This window comes from Toxorhynchites rutilus, chromosome 2 (assembly GCF_029784135.1).
Source record: "Toxorhynchites rutilus septentrionalis strain SRP chromosome 2, ASM2978413v1, whole genome shotgun sequence".
NCBI classification, from domain to species: Eukaryota; Metazoa; Arthropoda; class Insecta; order Diptera; family Culicidae; genus Toxorhynchites; species Toxorhynchites rutilus.
In genome coordinates this window covers 134,253,252-134,269,496 of record NC_073745.1, presented here as the reverse complement: position 1 = coordinate 134,269,496, position 16,245 = coordinate 134,253,252, and the positions used below count along the sequence as shown (strand labels likewise).

The following is a 16,245-nucleotide window of genomic DNA, read 5'->3' as shown; positions in this document are numbered from 1 at the left end:
ACTTTAAAGCACAACCAACATTGACGGGAGTGATATTCCGCTGGCATAATTAATGTGTCGTGAGCGATGTCGACGGTACAATACCGTTCGATTGCTCAATGTCTTTTAATAATTAGTGCAAAAAGGACCAAAACGTGATTTGCTGTGATCTGATGCCAGATACCGATATACTAGAAAGTGTTGAAAAACCTGAGAAAAACGCTAAAGATAGTAGTTCTATTGAGATGTTAATTCGAACATCAAACCTGAAGAATATGTCCGGAATATTGAAATCTACTGAAAATGTTCCTGTGAAACTATTCGAACATTTCTTTGTGATTGAACAGTTTCTGCGTGATCGTTACAATTCAGTTTGAGTAACATACTTAATCAATATTTTCTTTGTTAACCTAGTGCCTCGTGCAAGTCGGACTCGATTATATACAAACTCGATAATATATGATTCGATTATGTAAAATTTAGGACTGGATTGTATACGGTTTGAAAAAAAAAGTATTTTTTTATAATTCAAATATGAATAATTTCAAGAAAAAAAAATTAACCTTTCAGACTTAAGGTGAAATTTAAGTGGCTTTTATAAGTACAGTGGATTAAAAATCGCGATTTTTGAAGATTTTGATTGAATCTTCATCAGGAATTGTTTATATCGATATTGCAGCGAAATTAAGAGAGATAGAAGTTGGGCGTCAAAGAACAAATTGTAGAGAGGTTAGAGAGCTTTAATTTAATTGATAGAAACAATCAAGTTTAGTATGAATTTTTAGGATAAAATTAATAATTACAAATAAAAAAAACTTTTAAATTTTCCACTTCAAAAATGTATAATCCACTAATTTAGATGTTCCACTACTATATCCTGTACTAAATTTTCTCATCTTTCAAATGAAAGCAACAAAATCGGATTACGTAGCATACTTTTCAATGTAGAGTCAGTTTAAGCCAACAGAATCCGAAACAAAGAAAAAGTTCTATAAGTCTGTCATCGTTAAAATTCTAACATATGCGTAGAAGGATTTTTTTCGTGAAATATAACCGTCTATCACCTCCTGAAAGATTCTGGAAAAAATATTTTTTTTATATGAGAAAGGTGTTCTTTTTACTTTAAGGGAATGAATCAAAAATTCAAATTCATACCATAATTGGGACATTTACCCTAATATATGACAATTTGAGACATAAAAAAAATTAGGAAAAAATGTTCTGTATCTCGATACCTCCCTAACTCGATGGTCCCTTTGGATATCGAGTTAGGGATAGTTGACTGTATAATCGAATCTTATATAATCGAGTTCAAAATTGTATATAATCGAATCATATATAATCGAGTCCAACCCGTAAATATGAATTTGTAAGAAGAGAAAGACAAGATGATAGTTGTACAAATTGAACATACAAGAACGAAGAATAAGCTCATGTATGCAAGCTTAGAGGACTTAGTAGGCTTAAACTCTCAACCTGGGTAGATCACAAAATATACTTTGGATTACAGTCCAGGTCCCCGAGATCCGAGAGGGAGTAATAGTGTATACGAATAAAACTGTTCCCCACAATAGAAACATTAACATTATGATACTGCGTATCATCTAATAAATTGGATTTACATTCAAAATGATCCTACTTGATGAACTCCTTCACATTCCTCACATTCTCACAAATAACAATGCGTCTCCATCAAACCATTTAGTATGATTATACCCCATAGAACATAAGTAAACAGACTACCAAAAACAAATAAACTTGTATTTCTCATTCAGTGATCTTACCATGTGATTTAAGCCAACAGAGTTGAAATGGCTCGCCTTTTGTTGAACACAGCAACCAGTTTAAGCCGATACAACAGGAAGGGAAAAATTTACCGAAACACAAAAAACACTGCCTCAAAATGGAAGCACTGGCATACAGCAGCAGCTCCTTTTAATCTTCACACAACGATGAATTCCACTTCCCCGTTGCAAACAAGTTGTGACTCCGTTACGATGTTAAGATCACCTGGATTAGTGAACCTGCTGACAAAATCCGTTTTCCTCCGAACCTGTTATCAGATCAGATATCGATAATTAAACACTTCCTCTCATGCAGATGCACCAAAGAGACCACGACACCCCACCAATCATGTGTGTGGCTTTCCTCCAAACGCCGCTATCTCGTTTTCAACACTCTCCACTGCAACAACAACAATATACTTGTTTGCTTCGGTTTGCCTCTGAGACGCACTATTTTTACATAGAGTTTATTTTCTCTCGCGTCATAAAATTAAACAAGTATTTTTGAGAAGACAAGCAAAAACAACACCCTCTCAGCCAGAGAATATCCTCCGAATGTGTGCGCGCGCGGCCGTGTCCACTTAATCGGACTTTCGGTGGATTATTTGTTTTCATTCACAACGATTGCACTTCTGCTCTTCTTTTCCGCAACAGCCCGTGTATTAACAACCGGAGAGATTCTTCTTCACTTCACACTCACTTCCTCCACTTGGGGATTTTGCATGTATCACAACGCGCGAACGAACTGTCGAACGACGGGGCGATTTCTTCCACTACATTACATTACTATACTATACAGGGCAATGTCGGGGCAAAGTCATCGAACAAGTTCGCCTGAAACCTGAACCCACCCGTGAAGCTGTGTGACTTCTTTTTCGCGGAACGAGAATTAGTTAAATTAACACCGTGTGTGTGTTTGTGTATGTCGCCGCTTATTTCAAGTATATAATCTTCCCTTTCCAGCAAAACCGAAACCGATTTTCTCCTCCGATATATTGCGTAGCACAATGTCTCCCTAATAGGGGCACCACTTCGAGCGATAGCACCACCCTAAATCCAACGTATCTCACCTATCCGAATGATTAAATTTCAACGCTTCCTCCTGAATAGCACTTGCAGGCACGAACCACGAATCTTCTGGCCCATCCAGCTTCACTTCTATCTCTTCAAACCGATTTGCGAACCGTTCTTCGGTGATGTCTGTTAGGCGCAGATTTAGCTTGTTACTTGCTGGTCGCGGATTTTGCAGCAGTCCTCTTCTCGTATTGGCGTGTACTCTGTTTGCTGCACACTCAAGCGGCTCCGATTGTTTCCCTCGTCCTCTGCAGCAGAACAGGGGGAGGCAGACAGGCAGCGAGCGACAACCGGACTGTCAGAGAACAAGTAAAGATGCGAGCTAAAAATAGATCCGTAAAATAATAAACAGAGATATGAGTGAAGAAATACAACGTCAAGAGACAGACAGACGGTGGATTACGAATATTTCATATTGAAATTTATTTGCTCAAGATAAACGTATCATCGTGCGGCACCGCGATAGGGTTTATTGGTGCGTTGGGGAAGGATTTTTAGGGGGAGTCGTGTAGTTACGGACTAGGTGTAATGCATTTCATGGAGCTGATCGGGCATTGAAAACGAATCTGGCCCCAGTGCTTTACTATTATATCAAAATTTGAGGTCTAAGGCCAATCGTATCAAGGATAACCGAACATTTCGGATTTTTGACGTAGTCCTATGTCTTTGATATGTTTTTGATATCTATTTTGGAGAGTCATTCTACGTAAAATGTCACGAAAAATTGCATATGCATATTAAGCAAAACCGTTATTGCGCTATATGTTATATTATATACCGTGATGGGAAATTGATTCAGCAATTCATCAGCTTAAAACACAATAGTAGAACAAGTAAACAATTAAAAGAATAAAGCAGGTATGTTTTTCTCGATTTCACTAGCCGCTTGTGCTATGGGAGAAGAGCAACAAACAACGTGTTTGCATACAATTCGAGCGTTAGCCTCCACGAATTGATCAAGAGCGAACTGTTTGTTAAAGACGATTTCCGCAGGCGACTTGATTATATGTCCGTGTTCGAGAACACATTCCGATTTCCTTAAATGTAAGCATCGTCAAAGAGCTTTCAAAGCAATTTTCAACCTATTTGTATTCGGGGAATCTATCTTCTATATATATATATATATATATATATATATATATATATATATATATATATATATATATATATATATATATATATATATATATATATATATATATATATATATATATATATAAATGGATTTCTGTCTGTCTGTCTGTCTGTCTGATTCTTATGGACTCGGGGGTTGGGGCTGCCATACAAATGAAACACAAATTTCTGCATTACTCTAGAATTAACCAAACAAACGAAACCAAATTTGGCATGTGTAGGTTTTAGGGTGCAATAAATGTTTTGACGGTAGCTAGATACTCCTTCCCACTTTCTAAGGCGGGGCTGCCAAACAAATGAAACACAAATTTCTGCATTTCTGCATCTGGAGGTTTTAGGGTGCAATAAATGTTTCTATGCTGGCTAGACACTCCACCCCCCTCTCTAAGGGGGTGCTGCCATACAAATGAAACACAAATTTCTGCATTACTCGAGAATTAATCAAGCAAACGAAACAAAATTTAGCATGTGGAGGTTTAAGGATGCAATAAATGTTTCTACGGTGGTTCAACAGTCTTCCCCCCCCCCCTCTTAGGGTGAGCTGTCATACAAATGAAAAACAAATTTCTGCATAACCCGAAAACTAATCAAGCAAACGGAGTCAAATTTGACATTTGAAGATTTTAGGGGGCATGAAACGTTTCTATGGTGAATAGACACTCTTCCCCCCTCTCTAAGGGGAGAAGAGGGGAGAGGTCTGTCTTTATTCTATCATATTTTCTGTATCAAACATTTATTCCATGTAACGGAGAAACATGTTATTGGCGAATGGTTGAAAAATCTTGAACGAGAATTGTGTCTGAAAATAATCTGATATTATAATGGTGAGTTTTGGTAGAAGTACTAGGATTTTTTTTAGTAAAAGATAAATTCAACGGAGTCGATTAGAAAATCAATCAATGAACAGTTCTGCGATTGCACTCATGAACTTGCGCTTAGTAAGAAAACGTGAATGTTTAAAGGTATTGATAACAAAAAAAAAACCGAGACACGACCGCTTAGAACGTAGGTCTACGCAATCTGTTTTTTTTTTTTAATTTTTTGGTTTATCACTTCGGATATTATTTGTGAATACGTCGAAAGTTCATAAATAACTCTTTATAACTCTTTCGGACACAGAAAGATTCTGATAGTTTTCTTTAGAGGAGATGCAATACTTATACGCTAGCGACAGCTTACTTACTTCGCAAATATTTTCGTTTCGCCATTTCCCTTCGTTGTTTTTATTCTTCTTCTTTTCCTTTATTTACGGAGACTTTGAATCCAACGATTCATTCGTCTCCGTCTGTTTCTATTCTAGCGGCTGCGTAAGTTGCTCGTTATAGACAGCTCTGTTCGGGAAAGCACACAAATGGACAGAACAAATGTATGGGGAAATGGGAATGCTTCCAATTTTCATCAATTTAAACCATATACAGACTATGGAATTATAATGTATAGCATATGAAACAAATCTTAGAAAATTTCCGATTCTATTGGTATGCAAATCGTTAAAATCCGTTCGCAGCAAAAATAGTTTTTAACATTAACTCTATTTCATAAAAACGTGACCTGTTTTCTGATTTGGTACCCTTAATGTAAGACGTAGTCCTACGTCAAAAAAATTGGGCGGAACGAAGTTTGCCGGGTCAGCTAGTAATTAATAATCATACAACTCATAGACATTTTATCTTTAGAATAAAGCGATTATCAGACCACTTTGTTCAGCCAAAAAGAATTGTAAAAAAACACAAAAGAGGAACGATTCGATTGCGGCATTCGTGAAAATTCTATAATAGAGCTGCTGCTTTCACCAAACAATGCGGTTTCTTTGATAAAATATTCGGTTTCCTTGGTAAAATATTCTCTACCTCATATCAAACATTTCATATTCCCCACTAACGGATCCATAGCCAATGGTTCCTGTTTGTATGCCGGTCAGTCCGGCGACAGAAAAGAAATGAGATTGGGAGAGAAGAGCATAGTGCTTAGATGAGTGAGCAAAACCATTCTCTAGGCAATCACAACTAAATGGATTTCCGAGCGCGCACAAGTTTATATACAAGTTTGTGTGATTTCTATAGCCTGTTTTCAAAGCGTGAGTTTAAGAATGCACTCGATTAATATTTCTGTAGGAACTGTTTCATAAATGAACATTTTTGTGCATCAATACAAGAAAACCATAGAACGTAAATTTTTTTGTTTTAATGTAATATATATCTGATATTTTTGTCAAGAGTTCACAATTAAAATATAAAGTATTGTAATGGTTGCGGATTCTTTCGACCGCTACAACTCTTGCAACCCATTTGAAATTCAGTTCAGTTAATATTTTCTAGTTTTTTTCTAGGCACAATTTGGAGTATTGAATTAAATTTACGGATTCCTTAAAAACTACAAAAACTCAATTCAGAAGCAATTGTCCTCAAAGTTCTACGTCAAGCTTCCGTTCGTGCCTGTAGGCACATACCCTTTTACTTTATTGTTAAGTTCTACTGTTTTTTTTTTTTTTTTTGAGTATAGCTTAGTAGTAAGCATATTACTATAAATGTTTTCAGAGTTCAAATTTTTGTATTTATCTTCAACATTACAAGCATCAGTTTTGAATTATCATTGAACCACCTATTAGGAACCAGTGATTCCTAATAGGTGGTCTGAGGCTTTTGTTTTAATTACTTTATTTCCATCCGTCGGTTATGGAATAATAAGTATACCAATATTTCGGTAAATGGCCGCCTGATCGGTATCTCGTAAAGAATAGATTTAAAATAATAAGATTTATGCTCTTTGAAAAGAGAGGATTTCATTCTAAAAATATCTTGCTGTTTTTTGTCGGTACATTCAGTTGTGGATTACGAAAGTTTAAAATGGAAGTCAATAGACAGAAAATGTTTTTTGACAGTGAGAGATGTGTTGGCTCGGTCAGACCTTATTTACATTTTTTTTCCAAAATATATATTTTTATCAAGGCTCATATGGCGTTAGCCTCACGGGGCCGGGAGTTCAATACTTTGACAATTTTTCTTATTATCTATGTTAGTAATATGTAACCGATTACTCGCGGTTGGCTCGAGGTTAGTATTACAAGTGTTTTCGTAATTCGGATGTTGCTGTCTCCAATGCTCTGTACGTGTGCCCGACACGGGATACTTCCTAGTCTGTACCTCATATCTAGCGTGGTGCGTCTTTCTCGACTCGAGGAATCCAGGATAGAATGGTCACTAACCGGCGCAATCATCAGTTCATGTAGAGTTGTCATGAGCGGTACAATCTTTGGCTCTTGTTGAATGATCAGTGGACTGCACAATCTTTGGTCCGTGTATCTGTAAAGAGTGTGTGTATGTATTGCCGCGACTAAGTAAAAGTTTATCGATCGGATAGGAGGGATATGAAACGGGGACACAACGAAGGAAACATCATTAAACGTTGACATCGGCGTTTCTGAGGAACAGGTATAGATGAAGCAGAAGATCAGGATCACGGCTACCTAAGATATCCCGGACGGAGATCTCCGATTGTCTGCCTTGTGCTCTCAGTGCTCTATGGAGCTGAGAGCGAGCAGTATGGAACCGGATACACGACCAGACAACATGCTTGATGTCGTGGTAGCCATCGCCACAATCACAAAGATTGTTTGCTGCAAGCCCAATGCGATAGAGATGCGCGTTTAGGTTGTAGTGATTGGACATAAGCCGAGATATCACGCGGATGAAATCACGACCTACATTCAATCCCTTGAACCATGCACTCGTCGAGACCTTAGGGATAATCGTGTGTAACCAACGACCGAACTCATCTCCACTCCACATGCGCTGCCAACTTACGAGCGTGTACTGACGAGGAATGTGGAAAAATTCATTATAAGCAATTTGCCTTTCAAAAAGAGTGCCTTCTAAAGCGCCCACCTTAGCTAGCGAGTCCGCTTTCTCATTCCCCGGAATCGAACAATGAGAGGGAACCCATGCTAAGGTAATCTTGAATAATTTTTCGACCAAAACACTCAATAGTTGTCTTATTCTAGTTAGGAAATAAGATGAGCGTTTATCAACCTTCATTGAGCGGATTGCCTCTATTGAGCTGAGACTGTCTGAAAAAATAAAATAGTGGTCGATGGGCACTGTTTCAATGATCCCCAGTGCGTAGTATATCGCACCCAGTTCAGCGACATACACTGAACTGGGTGCGATATACTACGATATACGTTGTTTCATACCGAACAACGATGCTCTGTGTGTTTTCGGACCAGGGTATGAGAAAAAGTGAGGGTTTGGTGTACCATGAGCTACTAAAATCGGGTGAAACGTTGGATACAGATCGCTGTGAGCCCGGAAACACGGTAAAATGAAAGACGCATCACCTTTTTGCTTCAATGGAACAAACACATAGAAGATGCCGAAAATTGGTTTTTCGTCGGAACAAAAAATATTATTGGAAAAATATTAACTATAAGATTCGCCTGAAAAATATGCGTTTTTTTTCATCAAACGATCTCAACTTGCACACCTGGTTACATTAAACTCGAGTATAAATGAGTACCCAAAATCGTTCGGGAAAGACGAAGATTAATAAATTTGTATTATTCCTGAAAACAACGAATGCAGTTAAACTCGTGATTATGAAACACGTTCAGTTGCTTTACTTTTGTCCAACACTGAAGTTGAAGTTCACCGGGTCAGCTAGCATGACATTAAATATTGAGAAAAGCTCTTTCATATTACGTTCAGTGAAATAATGCCTGTTTGATACCCAATGAATAACTATTTCAACATAAATCGAGTGGAACCAAAACTTTTGTACATTTCACCTTATTTCAAGCACATAAAAATAAAAATTTCCATTCTCGCACAAAAAACAAAACAACTCAATTCGATTCCTTTTTGAACGAACAGTTTACACAACTGTGCGAGGTTTGTTTGTCCGGAAAACAAACCAAACTTTGGCGTCTAAGCGCGCACGCTAAATTTAGCTGGCCTCTGGATTTACGACTTGTGTCAACTTTTGCGTGCCATTCAAATGTAAATTGTGCGTAGCAGGGCATAATACAACACTCTTGCCGGACAGCGCCAACCCAGCAGCAGAAGTGGCCAAAAATACTTATTTATTTATTCAACCAACGACAGTTCACAGCTGATAAGAGGAGCAGCGAGAAGGAAAAAACAAAACCACAAATATAAAACGCGTTCGTATTTCAAATTCCTAAACGCGCGCTCTTCACATATTGATCAATGGTTGATCACCCGTCCTGTTATCTCTGGAAAACGGCAAAATATGTACACTTCGGCAGCCTCTGCCCCGCATATTTTAGAGTCCAGATTGTTGACCGTTTAACATGATATGAATACCGGACGGATTATGAGGTGATGGATGGACAGACGCATGTTATGGTTTGCATACGCGACGGTCATTTTAATCTGGCTGCTTCCAGCGCGGACTTGAAGGTTTCGAGGATGATTTCACCTTGTTTTTTTACTGTAATAACCTCAAAAGTATAGGAATCACTTCGTGTGAAATCAATTCTGCACGCCCACAATGGCTTTGAAAGTAGATTATTAGAATTCATCAAACATTTTGATTTAATGTCATGGCGGGCGCATGTCTCGTACTTCTCGTTACCGCTGTTGTGAATCCAAAAAATAATCGATTCTAAAAAGATCAATCAAATCAGTGCTGTAACAGGGTGGCCAAGCTTGAGTATCGATTTCGTCCTCAATAGGAACAGTCAATCAACTGATCCCGTTCCAATTTTATCATATGGATTTATATTTAAACATCATACAATGAATTGCTGGCTAAAATGGGCGTCAAACAATACCGCAGCTCGTTTACTATTCGAAGCGCGGTGCACAACATTCGGTCTAAAAATAAAATCCCAAACACCTAAAAACGAAATCATGGCAATGGCTCTCAGGGATGGCGATTGCAATTCATTCGTGAATGTAGGCGGCAATATTATCGTTATTATTATTCAGAATCCGGAAAAGCGGGAAACAGCTCTCAAAGACATACGCTATTAAATCATCAAACGAAGCAAATCCCTCTTTCGCGCAAAAGCCGTAATAAAATTAACACGTTTGAAAAATTCGACGAAACCGCGATCGCGAAAACGATTTTTTCTGTGTAGTTTTTTTTTTGTGATGAAGTGTGCGATATTTGAGTGGCGAGAGGAGGAGAAACCACAACCACAACAAGCTAAAAAGTACGCCACATTAAATTCGCTGGGAGTCGCCAAATAAGACAAAGTATAAACACGAAAAGCAAATAGAAATCAAATTTTATACTCACGATGCTTAACCCCGACGATGACTACAAAAGAGGTTTCATTGAAATGTGTTTGTCAGGAGGATTTTTTTTTGCTCATCAATTGTAGAAATTATTCGATGCGTAGATTTTCAACGGTTCAACGGGAGCGAGAAAGCGAGAAAGTGTTTGGATGGAAACTTTCTGTTTGAACTACTCGGAATCGTTGCTCGTATAGCTGATTGACAGACATGCACTGATTGTGTTTGTCCATAATCTTTTGATAACATATTTTGTAGTTGGTACAACCTGGTCTCGTGAGTAGAAACTTTAATTTGATGAAATACGAAAACAAAGTATTGGATTGTTAGTTTTTCCCTCAGTGCTCAACACGACATTGATTCTATTTTGTATCTGTTGTGGAATGCTCTCATCCGTGAAATGGCAGAAACAGTATGAAACAAACAAATCGACACGAATTGCCGAAAACATATTACACATTGTGCAGTATTTTCCAACTTCCATACTTGTTTTCAATTTGCGGACAACCCATCGTTCAGAATTATTTTACTGTTACGGAAACATCGTGAAAGAAAGATTCACGTTTTGTATTGCTCCCTCGCCAAGCGTAATCAGTGGAGTAAAAACATATTAGAAAAACTTTCGTCATTTGAAATTTTCAGTAATGCTTTTTGCCAATCTCTAGTGGCGAAGATGGAATTAATGGCAGGTTTGAACAGAATGCTACAAATGCATATTGATAAAGTATGAAGAAAGTAATCATCCAGAACCAGCTTTCCACTCTGAATATGTGGAATGTGGAATGCGAGTGATGTGGCATAGAGCATAGATTTCCTCCCCCGTATCATGTTCTGGAAGTATACTGAAATATTCAACAAACGCTGATTGATGGGGTTGATGTGGAAAATGAACATCGTTCACTGTGATGAGCATGGTTGTGAGTAGAGAATTACTTGTTTCTGTCTCGAGAAGGAAGTAGTCGAAACGGTGATCACTTCCCTGCTTTTAATAAGCAGTGAAATGCATATATCAATTGATTATACTGTAAAGGACGAAGAAAAGAAAAAAATATTATTTTTCAATTAATGTCGTCAGTAATATGTATCTCCCATTGTATAAGCACACTAGATGAGGTTATGAAGATGAGATCTCATACAGTTAGCGGACAATTTTGAGATTGCGTTACTCAGTGTTGTCAAAAGCGGGTGTCAATGAAGGACAGTCACATCGCATACCATTGAAAGGACATTTTAAAAATTCCATTGTTTACCGCGTTATGGCTATTTTAGTTATGCGGTAACTAAAATTTTTTTTGATTCAAGTGTAACTTTTGAAAAGGACTATAGTAAGATTATAGTAAGAGAAATCTTTGATAATTTATATCTCAAAAACTATGAGTCGTACTGAAATAGTGTCTTAGACAAAGTTATAGAGTATTGATGTCAAAATGTGAAAAAAAATCAACAGAAAAAAATAGTACTCTTTTTTTTATTTGCAAAAAAAAATATTTGCAAAATCTAAAATATATATTTTTTTATTTTTTTTTTATTTTTTTATTTTTTTCTCATAAAATAGAAGTCATGCAGAAAATTTTAAAAAATAATCCAAGATGGTAAAACTATTTTTGACGAACTTTGCGGAACATCAGATTTTTATGAATTTTCGAAACATCAAATTTTTGTATGTTAACAATCATTTTTAGCCACAAATTATGAATCTTGATTTGATTTAAAATAAAGAAGTTCTTTATCAATCTCCTTCTAAATGCAGCCATTTCTAATTTACTATCTTTTTTAATTTAATTTTTTTTTTTAATTTATATATGCTTTTTTCATATAGAATAGAAGTCATGTAGAAAATTTAAAAAATGAGTCCAAGATGGTAAAACTATTTTTGACAAACTTTGTGGGACATCGAATTTTTATGAATTCTCGAAACTTCGAATTTTTGTATGTTAACAATAATTTGTAGCCACAAATAGTAAATTCTGATTTGATCAAAAACAAAAAAAAAATCGAGAGGTTGTATCCGAGACACGGCCGTTTAGGACGTAGGACTACACAATCTTTTGACGTAGAACTACGTCTTTCAGGAAGGGTGCCAAATCAGAAAACAGGTCACATTTTTATTAAATAAAGTTAACGTTAATAACTACTTTCATTGTAAACCAATTGTCATGATTTGCACCCAATCGAATCGGAAATTCTCTAAGATTTGTTCGATATGCTATACATTACAATTCGCTAATCTCTAAACGGTTTAAACTCGTGAAAACTGGTAGAATTTCCTTTTTCCATACATTTGTTCTGCCGATTTGTGTGCTAACCCTACCCGTATTTCGAATGCTTATAACTAGAACATTTCTTAACAGATCGGAAAGATGTTTGCATCAATTGATAGGAAATATTTCTACGCGTCTATCACAATTAATAAAATATTATTTATCATGCGATGAATAATTGAATAACTGTAAAATGTCAAGCATTATCTAAACGCCCTAACTGCCAAGTTTTGATTCCGAATAGATGAACCTGTGGAAATCCGCTCTGCAAGTCGGGGGTATTTTTGTTCCCACCGTGTTGGGTTTCCCTAACACGGACTTCAAAATCAATGTGCCTGAGGAAATCCGCTTAGTTAAAACATGCAAGTCGGGAGTATTTTTGTTCCCTCCGAGCTGTGTTTCCCTCATACGGACCTTAAAATTAATGTGCCTGGGGGAATCCAATGATCGTTCGACAACTCTTCCGTTCACAAATTTGGTAGTCCTAGGCATCATATCAAACGTAAAAGGACGTTCATCAAATTCATTTGTAACGAAGAACATGGTCTATTACAAAAATTTCGATGTATTCTAAAATAATATTCGAAGTGGTAAACAAGTGGATTGCATAATATAATTGCGTAGTTCTACGTCGAAAATATGCGGTCGTGTCCAAGATACAACCCCTTACATTTTTTTTAATTTATTGGTATATAATTTCGGATATAATTCGCGAATACGACGAAATTTCATAAATAACTCTTTAGCAAAAAGTTACGGAGACCCTGAAAAGGTTTAATGGCTTGCGTAGTTCTGTAGATTCATTTCGAGGAGCAACGATTCTTTCTTACCTTTGCGAGAACAATACACTAATTGATCATTAGTCGCAATTTGTTTCTTTATATTAATGCACGCATTGCACTGAGTATTTAACGAGAGGCATCTTCCGTGCATCCTCTCATTCATTCCTTCGTGAGGATACCGACTGGACAACACCGTTGCTGGGCGAGCTGGAAGACGGAGATCGAGTACATGTCTCAAGGCAATAGAGGTGAACGACTAGGAAAGTTTCCCAATGGTCTTTTTGAAGATTAGAGACGAATGAACTGAAAAGTTTGAAATCTCTTTAATTCAATAAAGAAGAAGAAGAAGTGCATAGTCCTTCAACAAACATCAAACACGCGTCTAACAGCTCGAAAGCAAACATAAAACACAAAACGAGAAGAATAAGCGATTCTTGTTGTTTCGGGCACAGAAAGATTCTGAGGATTTTCCTCTGAGGAGATGCAATACTTACGACAGATTATTTACTATGCAAGGGTGAAGTTTACTTCGCAAATATTCTCTTTTCGCTATTCCGCTTCGTTGTTTCTATTCTAGCGACTGCATAAGTTGCCCGTTATTGACAGCTCTGTTCGTGGAAGCACACAAATGGACAGAACATGAAACATGGGGAAATGAAAATGCTTCCAATTTTCATCAAATTAAACCATATACAGACTATCGGATTATAATTTATAGCATATTGAACAAGTCTTAGAAAATTTCCGAATCGATTGGTATGCAAATCGTTAAAGTCCGTTTGCAGCAAAAATAGTTATCAACGTTAACTTTATTTCATGAAAACGTGACCTGTTTTCTGATTTGGAACCCTTAATGAAAATCGTAGTCCTACGTGGAAAACATCATTATCAATCTCCTTCTAAATGCAGCCATTCTCGAGATATTAAAAAAAATCTAATTTATTGTCTTTTTTATAGAAAATAGGCACTTTTAATATGTTTGTCGTGTTACACCGCCATGTTCAAGAAATTTTATGAATTTGCTTATAATGTTCAACAAGTTTTCCAAATACATCATTATGGTAAAACTATATGTTTAGGAGTTTTGTATTAACCCACATGTCTTCAAACGTTTTTCAACGTAACTTCTAAACATATATTTTACTATAACAAAGACAATACAAAAGAATTAATTTTTTTAAATATCTCGAGAATGGCTGCATTTAGATGGAGATTGATAAACAGCTGTTTTGTTTCAAATCACATCAGAATTGATAATTTGTGGCTAAAAATGATTTTTTTTTATCCCATTTATTTAAGGCTCATTAGCATTTTAGCTGTAACAGAGCCGAATTTTAATCGTGTACATGTCACATGGTTATCATATCTATAATTAGCACATTACACAATTGCCTTTCGCCAGTATTCCTTCTATACCATTACATATGGTACATTCACACAGTAGCCATTTAGGCGTAAGGGTATTCTTTCTGTTCTTCCATTATCCAGTTGGACCACCGGACAGCGGAGACAGTTGATTGATCATTGTTGAGTTATTTATAGAACAGTAGCCCGATGTGTCTGCAGGGCAGAGCAGTTGTATGGATGAATCGATCTTATTTCGACCGTGGATCGATCTCCATCGCAGATGATTGTTGCATGGACGTAGCTATTCTGTAACAACACAAAGATGGTCAATGAGGGCCCTGAGTTTTGAACTCACGATCGATTAAAAATGATTGTTAACATACAAAAATTCGAAGTTTCGAAAATTCATAAAAATTCGATGTTCCTCAAAGTTCGTCAAAAATAGTTTTACTATCTAGGCTCACTTTTTACATTTTCTACATGACTTCTATTTTATATGAAAATAAAAATAAAAATATATATTTTAGATATTGCAAATTATAATTTTTTGTGAAAAAAAAAACTTTTTCTCAGTGTATATTTTTTTTCATGTTTGGACATCAATACTCTATAACTCTTTCTAAGACACTATTTCGGTACGACTCATAGTTTTTGGGATATAAATTATCAAAGATTTCTCTTACTAAAATTGATACACCCTTTTCAAAAGTTACACTTGAGTCAAAAATTCCCAAATTCTGTGGAAAACTCATGTTTTCTCCAACCCAAACGGAATACAAATAATCGTTCGAATCAAAAATCTGCATTTCTATATCGATTTTTCCTACGTGGATATTGTCATTTCTGTAGTGTTTCTTTTGGCCATCTTCGTTGCTACCTTTTCCACACTCACGAAGAATGTAGAGTAAAAAAATCTATAAATCAATGCACGGTGCCTAACCTTACCTAATGTTTGACGTTTTTGGTTTGTTTCAGGTCCCATTTGTTAAAATTAAAAACAGGCAAAACTTTCAAACTAACGTCTCGTACGCAAGGATCTATGTATAATGTTATTCCAATGTTATTCCAATACTGAAATAAATATATTCAGTACCGAAACACTATCGAATTTTGTTATTGAAAAGCTTTTCCTCTCCAATTTTGATATGTTACTTATTTTATCAGGCCTGTCAAAACCAAATTATGATACCAAGATCAAATAATATCCTTAAGTATTGCTCGAAAAAGTATTTTTGAAAAAATGTATATAATATGCATACTTGCCAAATAAACATTATGCTGCATATGCATAATATGTTTTTATTACGAACTATGCGTTTAGATGATGCTTAAAATCAATGCTATTTAGAACTAAATATCCTTTGATTAACCATGATAAACTTATACCACATTGAAGTAAACGGATGCAAGGTTACTTATATTTTATATTCATATCAATTAAAGTCAATGGAGCACATTGACTCTATGATCTTCTGAACATAAGAATGATTTGGAGGAGCTATAACATTTGATATAGACATAAACGCAAAGCCAGCATAGCACGTGGATTCTAAGAATCATTTTGAGCATGAACATTTCTCCAGTCTTGGTTGAAATGGTAGAACAATTAGTCTGAACTTCAGAATGT

At 36.2% G+C, this 16,245-nt stretch overlaps 1 protein-coding gene across 5 annotated transcripts in view; it reads right to left on the bottom strand.

Annotated features, from left to right (window-relative positions):
* Positions 1 to 16,245, bottom strand: part of LOC129764731 (receptor-type guanylate cyclase Gyc76C-like) — a 238,153-nt gene that overhangs the window by 158,105 nt on the left and 63,803 nt on the right. For all 5 annotated transcript variants that reach the window (XR_008741205.1, XM_055764150.1, XM_055764152.1 and 2 more), the window contains exon 2: positions 1,764 to 3,159. The gene's annotated coding sequence lies outside the window, so the exon portion shown is untranslated. The remainder of the gene's footprint in view (positions 1 to 1,763; positions 3,160 to 16,245) is intronic.